Source organism: Geotrypetes seraphini, chromosome 6 (assembly GCF_902459505.1).
Source record: "Geotrypetes seraphini chromosome 6, aGeoSer1.1, whole genome shotgun sequence".
Classification (NCBI taxonomy): Eukaryota; Metazoa; Chordata; class Amphibia; order Gymnophiona; family Dermophiidae; genus Geotrypetes; species Geotrypetes seraphini.
In genome coordinates this window covers 251079221-251096131 of record NC_047089.1, presented here as the reverse complement: position 1 = coordinate 251096131, position 16911 = coordinate 251079221, and the positions used below count along the sequence as shown (strand labels likewise).

Sequence of the window (16911 nt, the reverse complement as noted above, 5' to 3'; positions counted from 1 at the left end):
CTGACTTAGCAGGGTTGATTTACTTCCCTTCTTGTGGCTCAGTTCTGAGCTGCAGAGCTCAGTGCATTCTGGGACATATAGTTACACCCCCATTTTGGCTAGCCCCCTCTGCTGTCCAGTGATATAATTGTAGCCTTAGTGAGGGAGAACCCCTTACTCCCTCACAAGCAGGTATAATTAGGATTATCATATTTTTCTCTGTGAAACGCTGGACATATGACCCCCGCCCTGTTCTGCCTCCAGCCCCACTCTTCCACCACAGCCTGGCCTTATAATGCCTCTCAGCCTCACCGTGCCCTGTCCCCTCTCTTCTGGATGAGTTCCAGCCGCATCTGGAGGGCTTGGAGCATGTGTGCAACATCATCTGTGCATACTCAGAGGACCTCCAGGTGTGGCCGGACAAATTCCGGGTTTTGGAGAGGCTATCTGGGAGCCCGGACAGTCCTCTAAAAGGAACATAAGAATAGCCTTACTGGGTCAGATCAATGATCCATCAAGCCCAGTAGCCCGTTCTCACAGTGGCCAATCCAGGTCCCTAGTACCTGGCCAAAACTCAAGGAGTAGCAACATTCCATACAGAATCTCAAAGAATACCAAGATTCTGGAATTCCAGAGATTAGCAAGATTCTAGAATCCCAAAGAGTAGCAACATTCCATGTTACCGATCCAGGGCAAGCAGTGGCTTCCCCCATGTCTTTCTCAATAACAGACTAAGGACTTTTCCTCCAGGAACTTGTCCAAACCTTTCTTAAAACCAGCTACGCTATCTGTTCTTACCACAACCTCTCACCCATCCCCTTGTGCAGTGTCTTTCTATCCCTCCCTACCATCCCTTGTGCAGCAGGACCTGTGCAGCTTGTATCCCTCCCTCCCCACGCCGCCACTGTGCACCCACTCGCTGATCCTTCCTTCTCTCCCGCCGACCACGAGACCGAAATACTGTACCTTGTAACAAACGGCAGCTTTGAAGCAATGTAGACAGGCTGCTTCGCGTCCTTCTCCTGCCCGGGTGTGTGCGCCGCGTTGCTGATGACATCAAATGGCCACGAAGCAGCCTGTTTACATTGCTGCGATGCTGACGTTTGTTACAAGGTACAGTATTTTGGTCTCGCGGTCGGCGGGAGAGATGGAAAGGCTGGCAGGGGGGTTGGCGGGGAAGAGCTGCTGCTGGCGACTAGGGCTTATTTTGGGGGGTAGGGCTTATATTAAGATTTACCCCAAAAATCATGCTAGGGCTTATTTTCGGTGTAGGTCTTATTTTCGGGGGAACACGGTAATAATATGAGGGTGCTGCTGAAAAGTTCTCAGCCCAACCAGCAAAGCCGGGGAAGTCTCCTTCGAGGGCTCTACACTTAGTCCAGCTTTTTTCAATCTGTATTTTTTTCCAACAAAACGAAAAAAAGTGGACTAAGGGGCTGATTCTATAATGGGCGCCTAACTTACACTAGGTTTTATTAAATGGCCATTCTGGGTTTCAAGGGCAAGTTGGATGCACACTTTCTTGCAAATCACATTGATGGATATGGGTAAACAGGCAGATTTTATGGGTCACCAAGCCGCAAAATGGTATAAAATATTATATGGCTGTTTAAATAAAAAAAAGAAAACTGGACTTAGGGACATTTGGAGTATTGAGATTGGACAGGAGATTTCTGCATCTCAATGGCAAAGATTTTGGTCCTGGAGGTTAAGGTCTACAAAATCAGCATCTATGAGTCAAACGTGGTTGTTTTTGTTACATCGTGTTTTATGGACCCAACACGTTTACAAAAATTAGATAGCAATAGATCCAATAGATGCTGGCATTGTAGATTAGAAGTAGGGACGTTAGAACACTTGATTTTTTTTTGTCCCTGTAGAAATGCTTTTTGGAAACTAATTTGGCCCCAAATTAATAAATTATTGGATAATCATGTAGGACTCTCATATGATATTACAGTGGAACCTTGGTTTACGAGCATAGTTCGTTCCAGAAGTATGCTCGTAAACCAAATTGCTCGTATATCAAAGTAAGTTTCCTCATAGGAAGTAAGGGAAACTGCTTTGATTGGTTCCACCTCCTCCTTCCCCCCCCACCGAGGCTACCGGCGCTGCTCTATTCTCCCCCCCCTTGAGGAATCCGACGCTGTTCAAAACCCCTCCCCACGATCCGGCTTCCCCCCCCTGCGAACCGGCATTCCCCCCCCGCTCGCATTGCCCCCCCTCCACCGCGATCCTACTTTCCCCCCTCCCGAGCAGTCAATGACACCCTTTACCCGACTTGGCACCAGTGCTGTGCCCGAAGATCCTCCCTCTTCTGGCGTGGCTGGGCGATGCATCGGAGATCCTCCTTCTTCTGATCTGGGCTGGGTTGGACTGGCTTTGAGCATTTGCGCATGCTCAAAGCCTTCTGGTCTCGCTCTCAATCTTGGAGAGAGCGAGACCAGAAGGCTTTGAGCATGCGCAAATGCTCAAAGCCAGTCCAGCCCAGCCCAGACCAGAAGAAGTAGGATCTCCGACGCACCGCCCAGCTCAGGCCGCGCCAGAAGAGGGAGGATCTTCAGGCACCGGCACTGGTGCCAAGTTGGGTAAAGGGTGTCATTGACTGCTCGGGGGGGGGGGGGGGAGTAGGATCGCGGTGGAGGGGGAGCAACGCGAGCGGGGGGGATGCCGGATCGCGGGGGGCGCTCGTATAGCGAGGCAAGCTCGGTTTACGAGGCACCAAGTTTGCGAATGTTTTGCTCTTCTTGCAAAACACTCGCAAACTGGTGCACTCGTAAACCGAGGTACCACTGTATTTTATTTGGTACAGCGATGAGAACTCAGAATCCGATTTCTGAAAAAAATAATAAGTTATTGTCAATATTGACAGGGGTCGCCATGCAACAAATTACTCAAAACTGGAAAGACTATACGAAATTAAATTATACATTCTGGTGGAATTCAGTTTGCCACATTTATAAGATGGAAAAGGCGTTTGCGTTACAACAAGGGAGTTATAATAATTTTAAGAAAATATGGGGACCATTGACTAATTATTCTAATGATCAGAGATCAGATCACATGGAAGAATATAAGGGATGGGGAAGGGGATGGGTTAGGGTGGGGGTATTGATTAATTGGTATAAGAATTTTGGAATGTTTTTACAAGTGTTATATGAAAATTGTGATGTTATGTAAAATTCACTTGTTGTAAGATTGGAAAATGAATAAAGAATTATAAAAAACAAAACAAAACGACAAAAAACAGGTCTTCATCGGGGAACATCTGGCTTGGCCTCCGCGTGTGCGGGTCACCGGACTGGATGGACCAAAATGTCTGATTCGGTGAAGGCGTTTCTTATGTTCTTATGTAGAAGTTTTTAGCATGGGTTGGCGATGTAACTGCGCCAATCCTTAAAAGAATTCTATGACCACTAGAGCGTTTACCTCACTGGCCTGTGCTAAAAAGAGCCCTCAATTAGCAAAATACTCTTAATAGCCTTAATAATCGGTTAAAAAAAAATAATTAATTGAGCGATAGGTGTATAGAATTGGATAGGTGCCTATCCCATGGTGCTTAGCAGCGCCTAATGCCTAAACGCAATTCTCCCAAAAACTTAGGCACCTGACATATAGGCCTGTAAAAACCCCTGATCTGCATTTCAGGCACCTCACTTTTTATCTAGGCACTGCTAGCGATTCTGTGAACGGCGCCCGAGTCTGCTTGACATGAGGCTGGCGTCATTTATTTTAGGTGCCGGCTGATTTAGGCGCCGTTTATAGAATCAGCACCTGTGTCTAGCCCTCGATGGAGACTGACCCGACTTTGTTGGTTGGACTGAGAACTTTTCGGCGGCCCCTCATATTTCATGTGTGGAGAGTGTGTGGCACAGGGGTTAGAGCAGAGGTCTCAAAGTCCCTCCTTGAGGGCCGCAATCCAGTCGGGTTTTCAGGATTTCCCCAATGAATATGCATGAGATCTGTGTGCAAGGAGGGACTTTGAGATCCCTGGGTTAGAGCAACAACCTCAGGTTGTTCACCCTCTCCAAGGTAGGGAGAACGAGAGGGCACTCTCTAAAGTTGAAAGGGGATCGATTCCGTACAAACGTAAGGAAGTTCTTCTTCACCCAGAGAGTGGTAGAAAACTGGAACGCTCTTCTGGAGGCTTTTATAGGGAAAAACACCCTCCAGGGATTCAAGACAAAGACAAGTTCCTGTGGAACTAGAACATACGCAGGGAGGGCTAGTCTCAGGTAGGGCGCTGGTCTTTGACCAGAGGGCCGCCGCGTGAGCGGACTGCTGGGCACGATGGACCACTGGTCTGACCCAGCAGCGGCACTTCTTATGTTCAAATCCCTCAAGTTCAAGTTTATTTGACTTTGATGAATCGCTTATTTAGTTTTACTAAGCGAGATACAAAAATTGATAAAATATAAACATATATTTTTACACCCAATTTAAAATAATGGGGTAGACAATTGGACATACAGACCAACTAATGCAAAAGGTGAGAGGGAACAGAACTACAGTCAGCGTTTTTAAAGTTCAGAGGAGAGATGTATATGGTAAAAAACAATAGGATGGGGAAAAAGAAAGAAAAGAAAAAAAGGTGGAATTAGAGAAAAGATTTTATATAAGAACTGAACGTAATTCCTCGCTGTTCCTTGTGACCCTGGACAAGTCATTGCTCCAGGTACATTATATAGAGTTTGAGCCCACCGGGGCAGATAGGGAAAAATGCTTTGAATATAAAGCACTTAGGTATTCTTTAAAAATAGACAGAAAGAATTTATGGGCTTTAAAGTGCAGATATTCCCTGATTTATCACGAGAGACTCAAAAGCGTCGCCGTGAATTTCTAATGTTGAAGCCAGGTATTACATTCTTAGGTGCTACCTTTTATTTACGACACCCCTGTAAGTGTCTAGTGCATCACCGAACAGTTAAATATGTTTTCTTTGAACCTAGCCACTTGACTTCTTTCTTGTCGCTCTCCCGATTGGAGGCAGAAAAATCATAAGCCCTAAGATTATTGATTAATCCCAGCAATCGGCCCTCTACCTAATTTTCTTTTTTGTAAGAGTTCATTTTGTTCAATTCTTTTCTTTGTTCTCGCTAAGGAATCTTGGATCCTATAATTTGAGGACTTGAGCATATTAGTTATAATTGATTTAATGTTGTTGTAATATTTCTTGTTTTATGTAGATTACTAATCTTGCTTTCTGTACAGGTTTATTCTTGATTATATGATTTGAAAATCAATAAATATATTTACTCATAAAGCACTTAGGATATAAATAATAAATAATCAAGGGGTAATCCCGGAGGATTGGAGGATAGCGAATGTTACACCTATCTTCAAAAAGGGATCAAGGGGAGACCCAGGAAACTATAGACCGGTAAGCTTAACCTCAGTTCTGGGAAAGATGGCCAAATCCTTGATCAAGGAAAGTATCAATGAGCATTTAGAAAATAAAAATCTGATAAGAACAAGCCAACATGGTTTCTGTAAAGGAAGATCATGCCAAACTAACCTACTGCATTTCTTTGAGGAGATAAGTGAGCAATTGGACAAGGGCGACCCCATAGACATCGTATATCTTGATTTCCAAAAAGCCTTCGACAAGGTACCCCATGAGCGTCTACTGAGGAAACTGTGGAGCCACGGGGTGGTAGGGGACATGCACAGATGGATCAGAAGTTGGCTGGCGGATAGGAAACAGAGGGTAGGTGTAAAGGGACACTACTCAGACTGGATAAGGGTCACAAGTGGGGTCCCACAGGGGTCAGTATTGGGACCACTGCTGTTCAATATATTCATAAACGACCTGGAAACAGGGACGAAATGCGAAGTCATAAAATTTGCGGACGACACAAAACTCTCCAGTAGAGTCAGAACCGTGGAGGATTGCCAACAATTACAAGGAGACCTAAACAGACTGAGTGAGTGGGCAATAAGATGGCAGATGAGCTTCAATGTAGAAAAATGTAAGGTCTTGCATGTGGGGAAGAGGAACCCAATGTACAGCTATACGATGGGAGGGAGGGTACTGGGGGAAAGCAGCCTTGAAAAAGACTTGGGGGTTTTGGTGGATAAAACGATGAAGCCAGCAGCGCAATGTGCAGCAGCCTCAAAGAAAGCGAACAGAATGTTGGACATAATCAAAAAGGGTATCACTACCAGAACGAAGGAGGTTATTCTACCATTGTATCAAGCGATGGTTCGTCCACATCTGGAGTACTGTGTCCAGTACTGGTTGCCATACCTTAAGAAGGATATGGCGATACTCGAGAGGGTCCAGAGAAGAGCGACACGGATGATAAAGGGCATGGAAAACCTTTCATATGCTGAAAGGTTGGAGAAGCTGGGGCTCTTTACCCTGGAAAAGCGGAGACTTAGAGGGGATATGATAGAGACTTATAAGATCATGAAAGGCATAGAAAAGGTGGAGAAGAACAGATTCTTCAGGCTAACTGGGCCAACAAAAACAAGAGGGCAGTCAGAAAAATTGAAAGGAGACAGATTCAAAACGAACGCTAGGAAATTCTACTTCACTCAGAGGGTAGTGGACACCTGGAATACGCTTCCAGAGGAAGTGATAGGGCAGAGTACAATATTGGGCTTCAAAAAGGGATTGGATGACTTCCTGAAGGATAAGGGGATTGAAGGGTATAGGTACAGGTATTAAATGAATAGGGTTTGAAAGACTTAGGTAAGGTCTAATGACAGGTCATGGACCTGGGGGGCCGCTGCGGGTACGGACTGCTGGACACGATGGACCCCAGGTCTGACCCAGCAGAGGCAATGCTTATGTGCTTATGTGCTCCTTTTACAAAGGTGCGGCTGGCGTGCGCTAATCGTGTGTGTGGGCTAAAAACGCTAGCGCACCTTCGTAAAAGGAGCCCCAAGTTTAATTAAATTTGGCTATACCGACCATCAACGTGCACCTGGCTGGTTTACAAAGCTAAAAATAATGTTAACATAAATTTTAGAAGGGGGGTAGGAGGAGAAAATGTGAACATTCAATAGACAAATTACAAATACAATACGAACGAGTTGAGGGTAAAGAGAGAGGAAAGTTAAGAATTTCTTCCCTTCATAAGGTAATTGAAAGGAGGGGATAAGGATGATTTTTTGGTATATTGATAGAATGTATATTGTATAATATAAATGAATATTTTTTATGTGATAGGGATAATAATAATAATAACAGTTTCTATATCGCAGGACTGTGAAGTTCTATGCGGTTTACAATGGTTAAAAGATGTTCCAAATTAAGTAGAATTTACAAGGTTAGAAGCTAGTTATTAACAGCACTAGAGATCAGTTATTGTGGGGTAGGATTGTACAGGTTAGTTGCCTAAATACTTCAGATGTTTCCTAAATTCCCCATAAGTAGTAGGCCTGAGCAATTGTTCCAGATCTTTGCCCCATGATGCCGCTTGATGTGAGGGATGGGAGGGGAGGTGAACTTTCATGAATGTCACTTGATGATAAGAATAGTAATACATAAACTTTTTATATAGGGAAGAACATTTTTAATCTTTTACGATAATCTATCAATGGCCTCCACACATCTTGAAATTTATTATAATTTCCTTTTTGGACCGCTAACGCCCTTTCCATCTCTATAATAAAACCCTAAGCGGCGCATGCGCACTCCCACCTGCGTGTTCTGTATGTCCGTGGCCGGAAGGAGGGCGCATGCGCGCCTACAACTGCCCCACACTCGCGGCCCTGTTTGCATTCCAGTGGCAGCAACTGAGTGGTGGAGAGCAGCCCCGCTCCGCCCGTTGACCCTCCACAAACCTCCTGGCTCCAGCAGCATAGGCAGCACTTTAAACACGCTGCTTCGCGCCCTTCTACTGCCGATTTCCTCTGCCGTGTCTCTGATGACATCATCAGAGACAGACGTGGGAGAGGAAATCGGCAGTAGAAGGCCGCGAAGCAGCGTGTTTAAAGTGCTGCCTACGCGGCTGGAACCGGGAAGTTTGTCGGCGGTGGGAGGGTCGGATGGGAGGGTCAGGAGCAGGCCAACGCAGTACGAGCAGTACGTGCAGGACAACGCAGTAAAAGAAGGGGGAGGGGCCTAACGGAGCAGGCCAGATCGCGGTAAGAGAAGGGAAGGGGGTTGGGGGAAAATGCTGCTACTGCTACACAGGGACTTGGAGGGGAAGGAAAATACTGCTGCTGCTTCTGCACAGGAAAGGGGGGGAATAGGAGGGAAATGCTGTTGCTGCTGCATAGGGAAGTGGGATGGAAATGCTGCTGCACAGGGAAATGGGAAAAAATGACAGACAGACAGCGGGAGGGAGGGAGACAGAAAGAAAGAAAGACACAGGGGCAGGGAGAGGGACAGAAAGACAGACAGAGAAAGGGGGCCAGGGAGAGAGAGAGAGTCAGTGGGAGGGAGACAGACAGGCATATATTCTAGCACCCGTTAATGTAACGGGCTTAATGACTAGATAATAAAACCCTAAGTGGCGCATGCGCACTCCTACCTGTGTGTTCCGTATGTCCGTGGCCGGAAGGAGTGCGCATGCGCGCCTACAACTGCCCCACACTCGCGAAGGGAGAAGATACAGAAACAAAGAAAGACTGACAGACAGCCAGGGAGAGAGACAGTAAGACAGGGGGCCAGGGAAGAGACAGAGACACACAGGGGGACAGAGACAGAAAGAAAGGGGGGCAGGGAGAGAGATAAAAAACATAAAGAAAGAAAGAAAGAAATGCCTCAGCGACCCATTGTGCGAAAATCTACACATCTATTCTAGCATCCTTTAATGTAACGGGCTTAAACACTAGTTTTATATATATGACAAACAGAATTCCACCAGAAACAATGATTAAGTCCACTCCAATTTTTCCAATTATAAGTGATCTGTTGAATGGCAATCCCAGATTAAAAATGTTCTTCCCTATATAAAAAGTTTATGACATTAAGGGGGAGGGGGGTGGGTATGTTTGATTATAATTGAAACAAATAATTTTTATAAAGGAATAAAGGTGGGAGGTATTATATTATTTCATAAGGGTCAAATATAAGATGTCAGATGTACTTGAAAGTTTGAATGTACTTGATTTAAGATTTGAAATAAATAAAGTTTTTGGAAAAAAAAAGAATAGTAATACAAGTGATGTTTTTTCAATTCAAATGTTATTTCTTGATACACTTGATGTAAGTTGTAAAATGAATAAAAATTATATAAAGGAGTTGTCTATAAAAAACAAAACAACAAAAATACAAAATAATTAGGGGAACGGGAGGGGGGGGGCGGAATAAAGAAGCGATATGGATTGCTCTGAAAAGAGAAGATGGAACTTCTATCTACGTGGGTGTAGTCTACAGACCTCCGACTCAATCGCAGCAAATTGATAAGGATCTGATTGTGGATATCCAAAAGTTTGGAAGGAAAGAGGAGGTTCTGTTGTTGGGAGATTTCAACCTGCCGGATGCGGACTGGAATGTTCCGTCTGCAGAATCGGAAAGAAGTAGGGAGATTGTGGATGCCTTTCAAGAGGCTCTGCTCAGACAAATGGTGATGGAACCCACAAGGGAAAAAGCGATATTGGATCTGGTCCTCACAAATGGAGAAATTATCTCTAATGTTCGAGTGGGTGCTCACCTGGGAAGTAGCGATCATCAAACGGTTTGGTTTGATATAACGGCTAAAGTGGAGAGCGGCCGCACGATACTTAAAGTCCTAGCTTTCAAACGTACAGATTTTAATGCAAAGGGAAAGTACCTGAAGAAAGAGCTGTTAGGATGGGAGGACATAAGAGAAGTGGAAAGACAGTGGTCTAAGCTGAAAGGAGCGATAAAAATGGCTACGGACTTTTATGTGAAGAAAATCAATAAAAACAAGAGAAAAAGGAAGCAGATATGGTTCTCCAACCTAGTGGCTGAGAAAATAAAGGCGAAAGAGTTGGCGTTCGTGAAATATAAAAAAACCCAAGAAGAGGAGAGCAGAAAGGACTACAGGGTGAAATTGAAAGAAGCCAAGAGAGAGATACGTCTGGCGGAAGAACAAATGGCTAAAAATGTAAAAAAAAGGAGACAAAAATTTTTTCTGATATATTAGTGAAAGGAGGAAGATGAAGAATGGAATTGCTAGGCTAAAAGATGTTGGGAACCAATGTGTAGAAAGTGATGAGGAGAAAGCGAATGTGCTAAACAAATACTTTTGTTCTGTGTTCACAGAAGAAAATCCTGGAAAAGGACCAAGATTGTCTAGCAAAGTTACACGAAAAAATGGAGTAGATTCTGCGCCGTTCACGGAGGAGGGTGTTTATGAGCAACTTGAAAAACTGAAGGTGGACAAAGCGATGGGACCAGGCGGGATCCATCCCAGGATACTAAGGGAGCTCAGAGAGGTTCTGGCGAGTCCTATTAAAGACTTGTTCAACAAATCTCTGGAGACGGGAGTGATTCCTGGGGATTGGAGGAGAGTGGATGTGGTCCCTATTCATAAAAGTGGTCACAGGGATGAAGCAGGAAACTACAGGCCGGTGAGCCTCACTTCAGTTGTTGGAAAAATAATGGAAGTTTTTCTGAAAGAAAGGATAGTGTACTTCCTTGAATCTAATGGGTTACAGGATCCGAGGCAACATGGCTTTACAAAAGGTAAATCGTGCCAAACGAACCTGATTGAATTTTTTGATTGGGTGACCAGAGAGCTGGATCGAGAACATATGCTAGATGTAATTTACTTGGATTTCAGCAAAGCCTTTGATACAATTCCTCATAGGAGGCTGTTGAACAAACTTGAAGGGCTGAAGTTAGGACCCAAAATGGTGAACTGGGTCAGAAACTGGCTGTCGGACAGACGCCAGAGGGTGGTGGTTAATGGAAGTCGCTCAAAGGAAGGAAAGGTGAGTAGTGGAGTCCCTCAGGGATCGGTGCTAGGGCCGATCCTGTTCAATTTGTTTGTGAGTGACATTGCTGAAGGGTTAGAAGGAAAAGTGTGCCTTTTCTCAGATGATACCAAGATTTGTAACAGAGTAGACACCGAAGAGGGAGTGGAAAATATGAAAAAGGATCTGCAAAAGTTAGAGGAATGGTCTAATGCCTGGCAACTAAAATTCAATGCAAAGAAATGCAGAGTAATGCATTTAGGGATTAATAATAGGAAGGAACCGTATATGCTGAGAGGAGAGAAGCTGATATGCACGGACGGGGAGAAGGACCTTGGGGTGATAGTGTCCGAAGATCTAAAGGTGAAAAAACAGTGTGATAAGGCAGTGGCTGCTGCCAGAAGGATGCTGGGCTGTATAAAGAGAGGCGTAGTCAGTAGAAGGAAGAAGATGTTGATGCCCCTGTACAGGTCATTGGTAAGGCCCCACTTGGAGTATTGTGTTCAATTTTGGAGATCATATCTGGCGAAGGACGTAAGAAGACTTGAGGCGGTTCAGAGGAGGGCGACGAAAATGATAGGAGGCTTGCACCAGAAAATGTATGAGGAGAGACTGGAAGCCCTGAATATGTAAACCCTAGAGGAAAGGAGAGACAGGGGAGATATGATTCAGACGTTCAAATACTTGAAGGGTATTAACGTAGAACAAAATCTTTTTCAGAGAAAGGAAAATGGTAAAACCAGAGGACATAATTTGAGGTTGAGGGGTGATAGTTTCAAGGGCAATGTTAGGAAATTCTACTTTACGGAAAGGGTAGTGCAATGGTTCCCAACCCTGTCCTGGAGGACCACCAGGCCAATCGGGTTTTCAGGCTAGCCCTAATGAATATACATGGAGCAGATTTGCATGCCTCTCACTTCCATTATATGCAAATCTCTCTCATGCATATTCATTAGGGCTAGCCTGGAAACCCGATTGGCCTAGTGGTCCTCCAGGACAGGGTTGGGAACCACTGGGGTAGTGGATGCCTAGAATGCTCTCCCGAGAGAGGTGGTGGAGAGTAAAACTGTGACTGAGTTCAAAGAAGCATGGGATGAACACAGAGGATCTAGAATCAGAAAATAAGATTAAATATTGAACTAAGGCCAGTACTGGGCAGACTTGCACGGTCTGTATCTGTAAATGGTCGTTTGGTGGAGGATGGGCTGGGGAGGGCTTCAATGGCTGGGAGGGTGTAGATGGGCTGGAGTAAGTCTTAATAGAGATTTCGGCAGTTGAAACCCAAGCACAGTACAGGGTAAAGCTTTGGATTCTTGCCCAGAAATAGCTAAGAAGAAAAAATTAAAAATTTTAATTGAATCAGGTTGGGCAGACTGGATGGACTATTTGGGTCTTTATCTGCCGTCATCTACTATGTTACTTTGTTACCAGGAAAGGTTTGTTAATATACTGCTGTACTGTTGGCAAAGAAGATATTTAGACGCTCTGGTATGCGTCTTGGAATAAGAACGTTTTTAGTTCAGTCTTCAATTTGTCGAGTGAGTTTTAAACACAAACTCTGTTCTTTTTTTTATGTTTTAGTTTTTTATTCATTTTTCATATAACAAGTGTATCACATAAATTTATACAATTTCATTGAGTACACACTTGATAATCCTTCATAAATCATTGTAAATACAACATATTATTATATAATACTGTATTATAATATTGAAAAAGCATATCATACTTAATAAGTATACCAACTATTACTCTAATTATAAACCCACCCCCTCCCCTTCCTTTGAAAATTGCATACAATATGACAAGATATAATGAAGAATTGTTTATATTATGATATGAATAAAATAAACCCACCCACACCCTCTTATCCAATATCTTATCAAACTTTGTTCTATCATTACCTCCCATCCAGTTGCTTTCTCCTTATCTTTTGTTTCTGCTTCAAATCCACGAGCGGCAGCATCAGTCAGGGGGGTTTATAGCTGATCATTTATTAACCATTTCTATAACAGAACCCAGCCGACTAGAAGTCTCCAGGTGCTCGATACATCACAGAGCATATGAGCAGGATTATGACATCACAAGAAATATCCTCAAGCCGGATCCTGCCCTGTGGACCAACATGTGAATTTGCCCACTGGAAAAAATATTGGTCAGAAGAAAATCGGAGCAGTTGATTATATATTACATATTTTGATGAATTCATCAATAATAATAAAACGCTAGAGCGCGCATGCGCTCTCGAAAATTCGTGTGGTGTGGTGCCGTGAGGTGTGCTTATGTGGCAACATTCTAACCTCACGGCGCATGCGGGGGCTGAAGGCGTGCGACTGTACAAACCTCCCGGCTCCAGCGGAGTAGGCAGCACCAGTGGACATCAGCCCCGCTCCGGCCGTTCACCCTCCACAAACCTCCCGGCTCCAGCGGCGTAGGCAGCACTATAAACACGCTGCTTCGCGCCCTTCTCTGCTGATTTCCTCTGCCGTGTCTCTGATGACATCATCGGAGACAGACGCGGCAGAGGAAATCGGCAGTAGAAGGCTGCGAAGCAGCGTGTTTAAAGTGCTGCCTACGTGGCTGGAGCCCCGAGGTTTGTCGGCGGTGGGAGGGTCAGAGCAGGCCAGATCGAGCAGGACAACGGCAGTACAAGAAGGGGGAGGGGCCGAATGGAGCAGGGAAGAGAAGGGAAAAGAAGGGAAAGGGGGGTGGGGGAAAATACTGCTATTGCTTCTGGAGGGAAATGTTGTTGCTGCTGCATAGGGAAGTGGGATGGAAATGCCGCTGCACAGGAAAATGAGGAAAAATGACAGACAGACAGCGGAGGGAGGGAGACAGAAAAAAAGAAAGACACAAGGGCAGGGAGAGGGACAGAAAGACAGACAGAGAAAGGGGGCCAGAGAGAGAGTCAGCAGGAGAGGGAAAGGGGGCTGCTTTTGGGGGAGGGGTATGCTTGGGGCAAACAGGTTTGCTCTGGGGGGAAGACAGAAGGGGCCATGGAGAGACAGGGAGAGGGAAAGGAGGCTGCTTTGGGGAGAGGGGTGTGCTGGGGGGGAGATAGAAGGGGCCATGGAGAGATAGGGAAAGGGGGCTGCTTTGGGGAGAGGTGTGCTGGGGACAGACAGCTTTGCTTTGGGGGGAAGACAGAAAAGGGCCGTGGAGAGACATTTGGGGGGGAGGTGGGTGCTGGGGGCAGACAGCTTTGCTCGGGGGGGAGGGGGAGACAGAAGGATACAGACAGCGGCCAAGGAGAGAGAGATAAAGAAACACAGACAGACAGACACATCTATTCTAGCACCCGTTAATGTAACGGGCTTACAGACTAGTATTAAATAATTTTCCAGGTCAAATAAATTACTTTGTATTTGGGAACTATAGTATCTTAACTGTGTTAATTATGGAAAATAATTTTTATTGGAACAGACAAAAAGCACAAGTACCAAGATTCAGCCAAACAAGCAGTGTTCCAAAGAAAACAGCTTTATACCAACCAATAAATCCCCCCCTCCTCCCCCATCCCTCCCAACCCCCCCCCCCACCAAACAGACCAGAGTCCCCAAAATGCAACAGTAAAATTAACACCACAGGTATAAGAGCAGTAGCCACAGTCAACAGTTGAAAACTCTACTGCGCACCACAGGAGTCATGGTATTCCAAAAACGTTCCCAGGTAGCCATAAATCTTTCCCCCCGTACTGTGGAAAGGTCAGGCACATCAAGCGCCACATAAAGATAGTAGGAGCATCAGTGTCCAGCCATTTCAGAGCACATAAAATGGACCGCTGCAGAAAAGCCTTCAGTCCTGGTGGCCTCGGATGGTAGGAAGGAGAAATGCCGAACAAGAGAAGAGGCAAAGGTCGTATAGTCACAGTCCAAAAAGTTGTTTTAATTATTATGATCGTCTAATTTTAGGAAGAATTACGATCATCTAAATTTCCCTTTCTGATGGGCTAATCTGTGCTCCAGCTATAGATATGAAAAAATGAATGCTGATAGTTTGGGGACAGTAATTCTTTTTAAATTGGTTTGGGGTCCGTTGGCATCTTACTTATGGCAGCAAGGGATATCCCTGCTGCAATAAGTATAGCGGCCGCAGTTGCGGCCGCCTGTCCCATCGCCGACAGGAGGATGCCCAGTCCTCCTGCCGGAACCCCCCTGGAACCCACCTCCCCCCCAAACTGGTAATTGCGGGCAGGAGGATGCCCAGACCTTCTGCCAGAAAGCCCGACGACCCCCCCCAACTAACCTTTACATGTTGGTCGGCTGGATGGGTCTTGCTGCCGTCCAGCCGACGGGCCCGCCTCGTGGAAATGAGACGGGCCCGCCCCTTCCCGGACCATCCCCGCTAAATCTAAGGCCTGATTGGCCCAGGCTCTAGAAGCCTAGACCAATCAGGCCTTAGGCATAGCGGGTCCGCCCATCCCCACTAATCCTAAGACCTGATTGGCCCAGGCTAGGCACCAGGCTAGTTTTTGTTTAGGGCTCCTTTCACAAAGGTGCGCCAGCGTTTATAGCGCTCACACCTGATTAGTGCGTGCTAGCTGAAAAACTACCGCCTGCTCAAGGGAAGGCAGTAGCAGCTAGCCACACGGGCGCTATTCCGTGTGTTAAGGCCCTAACGAGCCTTCGTAAAAGGAGCCCTTAGTTTTATACACATCCAAGGAAGGGTGGGAGGGGGGGATATTTCTGTCCTAATTTGACATTAGAATATTTACACTTGGGGTGGGTGGGGGGGGGGAAACGATTGGTTATATATAATTATAGGGTGAATGTGCTTATATTGGCGCATTATATGTTATATATTCAAGTTTTATAAACATTTGATTTGATCGCAAAATCGTAATTCAATGCGATTTACTAGTGAAGTATGGAAAATCAATAAAGAATTATTTAAAAAATTATATAAAAAAAAAGAAAATCAGAGCAGTTGCATTGTGATGATGAACCACTGTTCACATTTGGAAAAGGGACAAACACTATATAATAATAATAACAACACCTTATATACAGCAGGACCGTGAAGTTCTATGTGGTTTACAAAGATTAAAAGATGTTACAAATAGATTGAACTTAACAGGGTGGAAGCGAGTGATTAACAGTTCAAGGGATCAGTTTTTGAGGAGAAAGAGTTGTACGGGTCATCGGAGGTGCCTGTCCTCTTCTTCAGCTCCCTGCATCGAGAGAGGAGCGTGGGAGCCCTGCTCCGCCCCCCTCCCGACACAGGAAGGCAGACTTTTTAAAAGAAAAATCCATCGGAGGTGCCTGTCCTCTTCTTCAGCTCCCTGCATCGAGAGAGGAGCGTGGGAGCCCTGCTCCGCCCCCCTCCCGACACAGGAAGGCAGACTTTTTAAAAGAAAAATCCATCGGAGGTGCCTGTCCTCTTCTTCAGCCCCCTGCATCGAAAGAGGAGCGTGGGAGCCCTGCTCCGCCCCCCTCCCGACACAGGAAGGCAGACTTTTTAAAGAAAAATCCATCGGAGGTGCCTGTCCTCTTCTTCAGCCCCCTGCATTGAGAGAGGAGCGTGGGAGCCCTGCTCCGCCCCCCTCCCGACACAGGAAGGCAGACTTTTTAAAAGAAAAATCCATCGGAGGTGCCTGTCCTCTTCTTCAGCTCCCTGCATCGAGAGAGGAGCGTGGGAGCCCTGCTCCGCCCCCCGCCCGACACAGGAAGGCAGACTTTTTAAAAGAAAAATCCATCGGAGGTGCCTGTCCTCTTCTTCAGCCCCCTGCATCGAGAGAGGAGCGTGGGAGCCCTGCTCCGCCCCCCTCCCGACACAGGAAGGCAGACTTTTTAAAAGAAAAATCCATCGGAGGTGCCTGTCCTCTTCTTCAGCTCCCTGCATCGAGAGAGGAGCGTGGGAGCCCTGCTCCGCCCCCCTCCCGACACAGTAAGGCAGACTTTTTAAAAGAAAAATCCATCGGAGGTGCCTGTCCTCTTCTTCAGCTCCCTGCATCGAGAGAGGAGCGTGGGAGCCCTGCTCCACCCCCCTCCCGACACAGGAAGGCAGACTTTTTAAAAGAAAAATCCATCGGAGGTGCCTGTCCTCTTCTTCAGCCCCCTGCATCGAGAGAGGAGCGTGGGAGCCCTGCTCCGCCCC

At 45.9% G+C, this 16911-nt stretch overlaps 1 protein-coding gene across 1 annotated transcript in view; it reads left to right on the top strand.

Moving 5' to 3' along the window:
• The window catches only part of EFHC2 (EF-hand domain containing 2), a 141113-nt gene that overhangs the window by 4529 nt on the left and 119673 nt on the right, over positions 1-16911 (top strand). The gene's annotated exons all lie outside the window — the stretch shown is intronic.